We start from the raw sequence: 12586 nt of genomic DNA, 5'->3' as shown, positions 1-12586 counted from the left end.
TTTTTTTTTTTTTTTTTTTTTTTTTTTTTTTTTTTTTTTTTTTTGTAGATACTTCCAAAAACCTTCAAATATCACTATAAACCATTTCAGCAATATGATGTATTTCCTGACAATAAACATGATCAGTAAATACTATACCAAATAAGATCTGTCTCCTCTTTGTAGCAGTAAATACGTTCTGTCAAAGAAATCTAGTTGGGAACAGCTCAACATCTGTTTTTTTGTTGTGCTTTTTTTTTTTATTTAATGAAAGCACACCTTATAGCCAACACCCCTTTTCTTGCAGAGATGCTTGCATCTCTGAAACCAGAGCGCACAGCTCCACAATGGAGGACTACAGTCCAGTTCTTTTCAGACCTTTAGCAAATTAACAGACAAATATCTCATTTTCTTTTCCTTCTTTCACCATAAAATACACTCTTTGCCATTAGCTCAGAGTGAATCCACACAAAATCTATTCAACCACAATTTTAGATTCTACAACTAAAACTAGAGGGGACCAACCTGGTGGGTCCAAGAGGCTCCCTCCTCTACTTCTGTCCCACCAGAGGCTAAACACTTGAGTCATCTCTGTGATTTACACTCCTTTTTTCCTTTTTTTTTTGGCATTCTCATTTTCCTCTTAATCAGCATTATCAGCATTCCCTCTGATTCAGTGATGGAATCTCCAGCATCAACACAGAGGAGTTTCACGTGTCATTTTCAATAATCTTAAAACATTTTGAGCCCTTTTCCCAAATACACAGAGATTACAGTCTGGCACAATTTATAAATCTGAGCATCACAAAGTTTCTGAAACAAGGTCATTATTACGTTTGGTTGATGATTTGTAATGTAAAAAGGTCATAAAGAAAAGGTTTCCAACCATTTCTCTTCTTCATGCAGACACAAATTCAATTTCAAAAGACTGAAAACCAAAAGTTTTCATTGCCAGCAATCAAAACCTGAACAGATTTTCAGGTCAAGGGTAATAGCTGAAATATTACTAATAGGGACTATGAGGGATGCTCCTTTCTAGATGAACAGTCAGCAAAGACAACCATGTTGGGTATCAGCACAGTGCCTTCACAATAGCTGCCCATGGAAAGACCTTGACCACAACAGGGAGACAGGTGGGACATGTTCCTTGACACTCCTCAAACAAGCACTGTTCCTTTCCTATCTCAAGAAAGAAGGGCTCAAGGCTTTTACATTGATCTATCCTGCACTTCATTACTTTCATACCTCTTAACTTGTGATTACTGCTTCCTTCAGCAACATCAATGGAGACTACTGCACATTTGTAGCTCTTCATCTGAGAGCATTGGCCAAACACCCCTTGAACTCGGGCAGCTCGGTGCTGTGCCCAGTGCCCTGGGCAGCCTGTTCCATGCCCACCACCCTCTGGTGCAGACCTTTCCCTAGCACCCCCTGCCCCTCCTCAACTGGCACAAATCAGTACACAGTACTGCCGAAGTTGATGACCAGAGTAAAACACAACCCATATCTCTGCACACACTGGACCCTGCACCCAGGATTCCCAACACTACTCCTCTGACCAGCAGAATTTTTTCTCACAGATGGTGGTGACACACTGGAACAGGTTGCCCAAGGAGGCTGTGGATGCCCCATCCCTGGAGGCATTCAAGGCCAGGCTGAATGTGGCTCTGGGCAGCCAGGTCTGGTGACTGGCGACCCTGCACACAGCAGGGGATTGAAACTAGGTGATCATTGTGGTCCTTTTCAACCCAGGCCATTCTATGGCTCTTTGATATGATTCTATGATGTGTTGGAAATGCCAGCAGAGATCATCTCCTTACTCGCCCTCTCTAAATCTACAAAAGCTTGGAGGAACAAAGGGGTAAAAAAAAAAAAAAAAAAAAAAGGAAAATCTCAGCATTCCTTACAGACAATAAATACTTGTGCTGAGTGATCAAGTAGTGTTTGATGGTAGAAGAGTGTAATCTTTGCTTTGTTTAATGTCTGCTCGTCTTTTGAGTTTATAGTCTTGTTGCATCTTCCACTGCATCTAGTTTTCTTATTCTTGAGTCACTAAGACCGCGGTTCAATTTCCAGTTTTCAAATTACTGTTCATCCTCCTTTTGGGTTCCAAATTCCTTGGTCTGCCTACGTGCTAAATGGTGATGTTTTCTTCTGCAGTACCTACACCTTGGCATCTGTCTTCTCACCTTTCATGCATCTGTTTCCACTCCATCAACTTTACTGTCAACAGTTTTATAGCACGGTTATTACTCTTCTTTCCTCATCTTTACGACCTTCCATCACAGTGGCAAATGGTAGCTGTCCATTTCTCATTTCACCTCAGAGAAAGAAATCTCTGTAGCAGCAGGAGATAAAAATAACACGATCTGTCTAGGAATCTTCCCACAGCTTCTTCTGCTGAATATGAATTACTCATAAATTAAGGGTCTAAAATCCTTTAGGGTGTTTAGAAATCAGGGAATACAATACTAGATCATCCCAGCAGCTGGTAAACATAGCTGCTGTTTTGCTGCCAAAATAGCCAGTGTAGATGCTTCAGGGAAAGGCAAAAGGATACCAAGAAGCAACAGAACCTACTCAGAAGCATTCCTTCCTAAACATTTAGCAACAAGATAATCCCTTCTGAGACTTCAAACCCAGCGGAGACTAAGTCCCAGAGACCAAGTTCCACAAGTTACTGAAAGCTAAATGAAAATAAAAGCATACCTTTTTAACACTAATAGTATTTAGCCATTCAAGTGCACATTTTTATTTCTACCTTATCCTACAGATTCACATCTCTTTAGCTTTCTCCACCCCTCATATGTAACAAATGTTCTTCTTCTCCTGCCTCAAGTTACACCTTTCTTATCTCAATAGCCTTAATGTCTTCTGCGATGGCCATACATTTCTTAACCATTTATACAGTTCCTCAGTTCCTGAGTATTAATAAGACACAAGAACAGTATTACAATTTATATATTTTTAACTTTATATTATATAATTATATGTATAATATATATAATTGTTGTTATATGTATGTGTGTATATATGTACGTATAAATATAATGTGTGTGTGTTTGTTTTGTTTTTTTTAATCACCCACTCAACTTACTCCACCATGACACACTGGATGCTGTCCTACATGGCCCCCCACAATGACCCCAAACCTTTCTCCAAGCAGCACAGTTCACTTACAACAGAAGCATACGAGATACTCAGATTCCTTCCAGCAGATGTTTCTGTTATTCCTGCCAGCCTATCTTTGGTGACAGGTGTGCTGACTTTATCTGGTTCTGTTACATAACATCCTTCCAAGACCGACACATATCTTCTCTCCATCCTTAACATAGAAGGACAGAGTTTCACTTCTCTTCAAACTGCTTATCTTACTACCTATTATATTGATTCAAGACACTAATATTCTTAAAGTACTTCATACTTAGCTTAGGCACACCACATTTTTTTTAACATTTTCTCATCACAAAAATGGACATTATTTCAACTAAGTTGAAATAATGCACTTGACCCAGTTTCAAGTTCATGCTTCACATCTCTCCTCAAGATTTTCTTGGCTTTGTCTTGCAAGTAATTTCACAAAAGATTTTTTCACTGTCCAGATAAATTATTTCTATCACTTCTCTCTTCTCCAGAAGTATCCCAGCAGATTCATACAAAAATACTATCCCATACAGAAGGAATTTAGCATCATCCTCTCCATTCAGTTATTCATTTTATAATTCTGAATCTGATTTTGCTGCTTTTCCAGAAGGCAGGTAAAATACCCAGCATATCAGCGTCACATGTATTACATGCATCAAAATTTATTGGCACAAACTGCACAGGAAGGCGGTGGAGTCACAGTCCATGGAGGCACTCAAGAAATGTGTAGATGGGGCACTGCAGGACAGGTTAGTGGGCATGGTGAGGATGGGGTGATGGTTGGACTGGATGATCTTAGATGTCTTTTCCAACCTTAATGATTCTATTATTTCAAAAGCACACATACTTGCTCTCAACCTGCATGGTGACTAAGAGTCAGAAAAAAATCTAAGAAAGGAAACAGCAGCTCTGATACTTCTTATCTCTCTGCAAACAGTTTGACTGAATGGAAAGCAGAAGAGTCACTCCGTGATTTTTTTACTGCAAACGCAAAAACAACAGAAGGAAAGCAATGATTACATGAAGAAAATTTCTATTTAGGCAGAGCATCAGCTAAAATTTCCTTAAAGCGAAATCTGTTCATTTTTGCAAGAGTTTCCAAAGGGAAAACCAAAAAACGACTAATTCAGGTGGAAAGTCCAGAAAAAGCATCAAGAAAGCACTGGAATACAAGGCATAACAAAACTGCACGCCGGGGTGGCAGTGGGATGGGCATGAATATCTCATCATTTCCATCATGATAGCTGAATGTGTATTTAATGCCAGTGAAAAACATGGGTGTCATCAACTCCACTCAAAGTCGGAATTTATGCAACACATGAAACATGTGCATTAGTATCCCATTCATCATTAGCAAACGCAGAAGAAAAAAAAATCATCAAGCAGTTATTCTCATCCTAATTCAAGTTACTGACTTGCCAGAAGTACAGGGTACAGTAGTGGTTCCCCAGCATCTGCACAGCAAAGGTACTTCAGTCAACCAAGCCCATCTCCTAGAGACGCACTTAACACACCTGCAGAGCAGCTGCTGACATCGCAGGGCTCTGAGAGACCTCATGGTACAAATGGGCATCACTGCCAGGGTTGAACCACGTTACTCCAGAAGGCCATGGCTCCATCAGTGTACATCATGACAGCCAGTCACAGGAAAATTCACTTGAGCTGCTGCTCATTTGGTCTGCAGCACAGACACACTCTTCCTAAATGCAGTGTGCTGAACTACTACCATCCCTGATGAAAGAAACCAATGTCAAAAAGGTTTCCAGAAAGCAACATTGCAATATGTTATTATTTTACTGTCTACGCTATCAGAGAACCATGGAGCCTCAGGCACAGCCAGATCCCACTGCTCCAAATGTTGTACCAATGCAGAAATCCCACAAACTGGCAGATACCCATATTCCTCAGAACAGTGAGGAGACAGAAAAACAAGCTGTCAAAGAAAGAAAAAGGCAAAATCCCCTGTAGATTCAAAATGAACTACCTGCCAGTGCTCTAAGCCTTGCACTTCTCAAGCCTTTTGGGTATAAACCAACAAGACCTGCACCGAGTATTCAAAGCACCATAAGGTCCTTCAAAGGACCCTGTAACAGGCAGTGCTTCGGCCCCGAGTCTGCTCAAAGCAGAGTTGATCACAACAGGATCACTGAAATCAGGCTGAATTATGGCAAAGGACAAAGTTTTGAGACTGACGTGTAATAGCCAGGCATTAGCTGTATTTCAGATAAGCTACCTACTTTGTTCTTCCCTTTTGCAAAGCAGCTGCTCTGCTACCCTGGCTCTTTGCAAGCTGATTTTGTCTGTTTGTTTGTTTTTTCCTCCATCCAGACATGTTTGTAATTGTATTCCCTAGGATATTCCATTGCATGGAGCACACACACACCAGTACAAGCTAACAAACAGCTCCTTAACCACATGAGTGAAGGATGTTTCTGTCTCAAAAAGCACTAAGTGAAACTTAGTAAACAACGCTGTCTGTCATTCTGTAAAGGAACAAAGGAAAAGCACTCAGGTCCAGACTCAAACTGGCACAGAAAAGGAGCCCAGCTGGGATTTTAGGCACCTACATCACAGGACGCGATGCTCAGAATTCCACTCATACCCTCTTGGTACCTCTGCTGGTACCAAGCCATCACTTTTAGCCATCTGCAGAGACCCAACTTTGAAGCAAAACCTTTGGGAAGAGATCAGCCCTAAAAGGACCCATTTCTCTGGGTTGAAAAAGAAGATGGGTGATTCAAAGCCGATGGCTCCTTCTTTGGGACAATCAACATTTAGGAGAAGCATCCCCAAAACAGCCAATATGTGGTTACCCCCTTACTGCAAGATTCCCCACACCAGTCTAATACTGAATTTTCCCTCTGACACAAAAAACAAGAGATCTAACAGAGGTAATATTCCTGGGATTGTGTCTCAGTGCTGAGCTCCTGCACCTCCTGCTGAGCAGCACCCATAATAGAACTGCCATCCAGAGCAGCTTGGTCTGAGGATATACAACTATTTCCTGCTGAACACTGCGACCACAGAAGGCACTGTGAGCATCATCAGAGAGGAAGAAGAAGGGGACTGACTGCTGCCAAGCCACCAGGAACCTCCTTCTTCCCAGCCACGGAGCACTGTTTGGGATGGTAGCCCATAACCTCCTCATCCCCTGCACCTGGATTTAAAGGACACAGACCCAGCCACTCTCAAAAAGTATTGGAGAGGATACGCCTGCATGTAAGGATGAGGATGGAAACCCTGGAGTAAAAGAGCAGCCTTGGGCCCCTCCATCTAGGCCAGCAGAGCCAGCACAGGGCTGGGCATCCCAGCAGCAGCCCTGCAGCTCTCTTTGGGTTTGTCACAGCAGGACAGAGGCAGAAAGTTTCTCTCCTGATTTGACAGGCATGGGTACTCCCGGCTGACACAGGGGGGTCAGAAAAGCTTTAATCTCCTCCTCATCTGCACTGATTCAGCACAGTATTTAGAAAAGAGCAAGGGCCACCCGAATCTCCCTGTTTGATTGTGTTCTCTGCCATTTCCTCGCAGGGATGACCTCTGGAGGGACTTCGCGATGGCTACATCGAGAGCACCACGGGGGGTCCCATCTCCTCAAGTCCGACCCCACGAGCAGCCCCTACGGGGCGGCAGTACCCAGCCATATCCCATACACAAACATATATGGGATGCTCACCCGCATCCCACCCCGACCGACGGCCAAAACCCCAGAGCAAGGAGAAGGGAAAAAAAAAAAAAACCAAAACCTCACCTCTTCGCAGGGCGGCAGCTGGAGGGCGGCCGCCTGCCAGCCCAGCAGCCAGCAGCACACCCAGGCGGTGCCCGGGCACCAAATCCTCCGCTTCATCCTCCGCTCCCGCAGCGGAGCGGCCGCTCACCCCTTTCCCCGCTCGGCAGCCGCCGCTCGGGGCTCAGCGGCCCCGCTCCCGGCTGCGGCTTCTGCAGCGGGGCATAACCCAGCGGGGAGACGCACGGAGCTGGCACGGAGCGCAGCGGCCCCGCCAGCCCCGTGCCGGCAGCCGGCACCGCCACAGCCAGGAGGAGGGGCGGGGAGGAAAAGAAGGAGGAGGAGGAGGAGGAGGAAGGCGGGTAGGCAGCGCAGGCGCATGCTGCCGAGGCTCGGCCAGCCTTGGAGCGAAACGGGGGGCACCTCCTGCTTGCACCTTCGCCATCTCCAAAGGATGAAATTCCTGGCTTGGGATGCCAGCCTGCAGCCCCTGCCTGTCTGCCTGCCCTGCTCCCTCTCCTTGCGCATGGCTGCAGGATGCAAAGTGAGAGCTGGCACCCATCTCCTCGCTCCTTCTGTGCTAGCATTGCCCGTTTTCCTCTCTTAAGCTGGGATCCCACCCGGTGGGACACATGGTGGTTGTCCAGGTGGGACATGTGGTGGATGTGTGGTGGATGTGTGGTAGATCTCCGTGGTGGATCACTCACCTGCCCACCACAGGTGACCTGTGACTTTTCTCTGTGGGACAGGAGAAGAGCAGCTCACCCAGCTTGGACGGGGACCTGGGCAGCCTGATTAAGTGCTGGCAGCCCTGCGTGGGGCAGAGGGTTGGAACTGGATAATCTTTGAGGTCCCTTTCAACTCAAGCCTGACCCAAATGCATACCCAAAATTATGCAGACTTCTCCCTGGTTGCATTTCAGGCCAGATTTTGTCTCTCCTTCCCCAGAAATACCCTACTGCTCATTCCCCATGACATGTTTTAGTGCTTCAAATGCTCCTCACCCTGGCAGGAGTCTCTGCTGTGCTTGCACGTTTTCCTGCCCCCTTCTGTCCCTTCCTTTCTGCCTCCTGTTACCTAACAGCAAACCCAGCACAGCACACTCCATAACACCGGCACAGTATGTTCCTGTCCCTATTGATCTACCTCTTCTTGCTCCAATACATAATGCCTTTTTTTGTACTTCTAATTTGTTGAGTGACTTTTTTTTTTTTTGCAATTTCACCGCAAGTCCTGCTCACTGTGATGCAGGTTTGACTCAGCTTTTATTCATCTCTTGCAAAGAGATCAGGAGCAGACCTGTGTGACCCCTCTCACCATCCCTGCCCGGTGTCATTGCTGTGACTCCATACTGACACCAAAATGGTATCGTTAGCTCATTTTATGTCATTTGGGGATCTTGCCAGAGCAGTCTGGAGGGAGCTCAGTGATGCTCTGCTAACGTCAATGAGTCTGAAATTTCCTTTTGTTCTCAGCCTGCCTTGCTCTGCTTATAGCTCTGGCTGCTGGAAGGAAAACAGATTATCGCTTCTTAGGCTGATGGTCCTCATCCCTCGCCAGGATGTCAAATAAAGCATTATGTACACTCTTACACAAAATGACAAATTATGTTTCTCCCCAGATGAAGTAAGGAGCAGGAGAGAAACTGCGATGGCGCTTTTTGTTTTGTGAGTGTTGCATTGCTTCAGGTTCAGGGAGATCATAAAGTCAGTCCCACAGATTCACTGCTCCCCATAACTGTGGGACAAAATCCTGAGGTGAAATGTCTGAGAGCAGCCATTTCAGCAGAGTTCAGCAGTTACATTTGCTGAAATAAAGCACAAAGCTGCAGGCACTCCTAGGCCTGTAGCACTGGAGTAAAGCAGAAATATACAGAAGAAAATGATGTTGGTTGGACTCAGCATGCCTTTCATAGCCGGAAAGTGGGTATAAGGCTAACATCCAGAAAAGTGCTCATCTTGCTCCAGCCTTGAGTCCAAGTTTGGGCTGGGAGGCAGTCTGGGGGTTTGCATTCAGAATTGCTTTCTATTCACCATCCCTGAGTGTGTTTAAAAGCCATTTGGATGTAACGCTATGATTTAGCTGTGGGTTGTTAGGGTAGTATAGGTAGGTTGCAGTTGGATTTGATGATCTTTCAGGTCTTTTCCAACCTGAGCAATTCTATGATTCTGAGATTAAGAATCACTGAGGAATAACAGAGGAATTGCTGCCCCCAGCATACTGCTGATTCCATGGGTCAGGAAAGGAGTGAGTTCCCAGGTGGGCTTTATCAGCTGCTCTGTTACCCTTCTGTTTCATTCAATTATTTAATTTTAAAACTCAGAAAGAGAAGAACTCAGTTTACAACTAAAGGGCTGGAGACTCATTTCCAGTAGTGAGTATTATGTCAAAAACTATTTGCTCTCCTCTAAGAAATTTGTTGTCTTCAGAGCAAGAAAAAACACTAAGATCAGAAGGTTGATTTTTTTTTTCTTGTTTTGTGTTTCAGAGTGATAGAAGATCCAGAAATTTCTTGTGCTTTAACAGCAATGTTGTCACTTTGGTTACTGCATTATTTGAATAGGATCCAAAATGCCTGTGATGTTAAATCCTGCAAATCTTACCTGAGGGCAGCATGGCAAAAACTCTGCAATGCCTACTGAGCATGAGGACAGCAAGAATTTATATATATATGTGTGTGTATATATATATGTATATATATATATATATACTATTTTAAAAATTAATCAGCTCAGGTAGACTTGTACTAATGAGGCAGAGGAAAGCTGTGCTGGATTTGGGAAGCATCACATAATTAACACACACTAAAAGGTAAGAAGTATGTATACAGGAGCAGAGTTAAAGGTTTTTTGTATTTAGTAAAAATATATAGCAGTAGATGTCTCTGGGAGCTCAGAGAATGTATCTGAAATCTTGACCTAATGTGATCTAATATCTAATATCTCAGTCTAATCCAAGAGAGGATACAAAAGTAATTGAGAAGAACCACACAATCTGAGTTACAGACAATTGCCTTGCCCTTCTATTTCAACGTACAAAAGAAAAAAGGAGGAAAGCCAAGTAGTAATAATTCCTAATGCAGCTACTGTGAGATTTGTTTCAAGCTCCATCTCCAGAACTGCCTGAGCTTCCTTGTGCTTCTCCATGAGCCCAGTGTAAGCTAAAGATGCTCTTAAAAGTGTACCTTCATACTGCAGTCACAGCTGTGCTTAGAGAAACCTGATCATTTTTAAGCATTAAACACTAAAATCTATAAATAGTTCTTCCTGCCAGCAATGAGATGTTAATCATGGACTTTGGTGTTTGCAGAGCTTAAGCCATGGGTTTCTCCCGTAGCCAGTCACCGCGGTGGAGGAGCTGCCATATGTCGCTGCTGTTAATGACACCAAGTGAAAGGGAAAATTAAATGGCTGCCAGCTACTGTTTGGAGACAGCAATTAGTAACTACACTCGGGATTAGTCAGGCCTGTAGGCTGACACTGGCTTGCGTGGGAATACATCACAGAGGAAAAGAAACTGTTAACCCTTTTTCATTCTGCCTGCTCCTGATAAAACTCGTGGCTGGTGTGGAAAGGTGATCAATATGAATGGGTTTTCTTTATTGGGACCCGTCTCCCAGTGCAACCAGATCACAGAAAAATGGAGAAGTTTGGGGAATGTCCTACACTGCAGCAGGGGCGCACGTGGAGAGCTCAGTGCTAGATCCAGATGTGGTTCCCCTAGAGCTGGAGAGCAGCAATGTCAAACCTGGGAGCAAATATAAGATTGAGTCCCTTCAACGACAGTTGATGTATATACATAGCACTGTGGTGCAGTTAGGACAGCCCAGCAGCCAAGGCAGGGCACCAGAGGGATCATATCTGCCAGTCCCATTTGGAGAAGATGCCACCTGCTCTGACCATGATGCTCCTCACATCCTTGAGTACCCAACCTGAAGCTGCTACCCATTCATCAGCACTGATGAGGAATTTAAAGCATGTTTTAAATATTTAGAACTTGCTTTAAATGACACCCCAAAGTGTCCAGAGCTGTAAGCAATGATAGTGCTCATCTGATATGCTTTAATCATATATTTTAAGAGGGGTTGAACGTCACCTTAGAAATGTCTTTTCTCTCCATTAACTTGCACCTAACCCAGTCGCGGCTACCTACACATAGTGAAATGGATCCCACCATTCTTTGTCTGCTTAGGTTGCTCCTTGGATGACGTCCATGTCCTCCAGCTTGGGTATGTATTACGTGGCACATCTCTGCCTGGCTTATACAACACAAACCACAGTCCCATTTGCATCCAAACTTGAGCACAGCATGGTGAGATGGACCAGAGAGAGCACGGTGTGGTTGCTGAGCTACATGATCTGGGTTATGCAGGCTTCATCACGTAGCTGTGGTGTCCTTATGTAAACCCACACCTGCAGAACCCTGCAAAAACACTGGCTTTTTGGCTAGAGAAAAATCAGGACCAGCTTCTGCTGCCTTCTTGTAGTTGTAACTCCAATGTGCAATACTCAGCACTCATCCCTTTTCCTCCTTTTTTAATGCCCACATTTCCAATTACTGCATTTTGACTTCTTCTCCCTAGAGATGCCCCAAATGCCTGTCTTTTACTTTTCCAGCAAACTTCATCTTTTGCATCTCCTTTAAATCTCTGTGTGTCTTCCAGTTGTGATCTGTTCATACTTTCTCTCTTTGTGACTTTAGGTGAATTTTCTGGTAAATCACGCTAGTAGCTTGGCAGTACAAGAATTCCTTGAATGCATACAATTTAATATGGGTTTTTAAAGGTTAAACACAAAAGATCCAAAGCATTCAGCGCCTGTTTAATCTTATAGATCTGAAAGAGGGAGGTGAGAGAGCTAAGCTGCCTTTCTTGAATCTGAATCAGAAGAAATTCAGCTATAAGAGAGGAATTTCTCTGCTTTTGAGACATCAACATGATTTGACAGCACCTTCTTTGCTTTCCAAACTAAGGGGAAAACACTCATGTTCCATTTTAAACTATATAGGCCAGGTGATTTTTTTCCCCAGTGTATTTAGAACAAAAAGTAGCAACCACTGCATTAAAATCAGTTAGCATGTTTGTTTTGAGTAAGGAGAACAGCAGTGGTAAATATTTCCAGGATGACTGATGACAGACAGCGGGATCAGCTTTCACACTCTTTTGCTGTTGCCATTAGAGTTTCTCAGTCATCCATCCACAGCTGCCTTTTCCCAGCAGACCTATTTATCTGCTTTTGGGTAGTAGGAGTGTGTTGAGTAATGATGATTCCCTTGACTTTGCATGTGAAAATGAGCCTCATTAGATGACGCTTGAGGCTCCATCTTGGTATGCGATGTCCAAAGAGAACACATAGTCTGGGAGTTTGGGTGAAACATCTGAAAAGCATTGGGGCTCTGTTCAGAAAGCTAAAAGATAAAATCCGTACGTTCCAGCTGTGTGGATTTGGTGCATGAAATATGTTGAGATGGATGATGCTGAATAAATAACATTTAAGGAAAGGTTACCACTGTTGCCATTTCCATAGTGATATTGGGAAGGAAGATGGTGGAGTCACCGTCCCTGGAGGTGTTCAAGAAAAGAGGAGATGTGGCATCGAAGGACATGGGTCCGTGGGCATGGTGGGGATGGGTTTGATAGTTGGACTGGATGATCTGAGTGGTCTTTTCCAACCTTGATGATTCTATGATTCTATGAATATTGAGGCTGATCATCTTCTTAGGTTAGTGAGGGCTCTGCAA

At 44.1% G+C, this 12586-nt stretch overlaps 1 protein-coding gene across 2 annotated transcripts in view; it reads right to left on the bottom strand.

Moving 5' to 3' along the window:
• Window positions 1–6959, bottom strand: part of ELAPOR2 (endosome-lysosome associated apoptosis and autophagy regulator family member 2) — a 91565-nt gene extending 84606 nt beyond the window's left edge. The window contains exon 1 of one of the 2 annotated variants that reach the window (XM_042872509.1): window positions 6872–6959. The gene's annotated coding sequence lies outside the window, so the exon portion shown is untranslated. The remainder of the gene's footprint in view (window positions 1–6871) is intronic. The other variant, XM_042872510.1, reaches the window with a different exon arrangement.
• Window positions 6960–12586: the final 5627 nt, after the last annotated feature.

This window comes from Lagopus leucura, unplaced genomic scaffold, assembly GCF_019238085.1.
Source record: "Lagopus leucura isolate 7727_CA_CO unplaced genomic scaffold, USGS_WTPT01 Super-Scaffold_100008, whole genome shotgun sequence".
In the NCBI taxonomy this organism is placed as follows: domain Eukaryota; kingdom Metazoa; phylum Chordata; class Aves; order Galliformes; family Phasianidae; genus Lagopus; species Lagopus leucura.
Note: the sequence above shows the minus strand (reverse complement) of the source record. Positions and strands in the feature narration are given on the sequence as shown.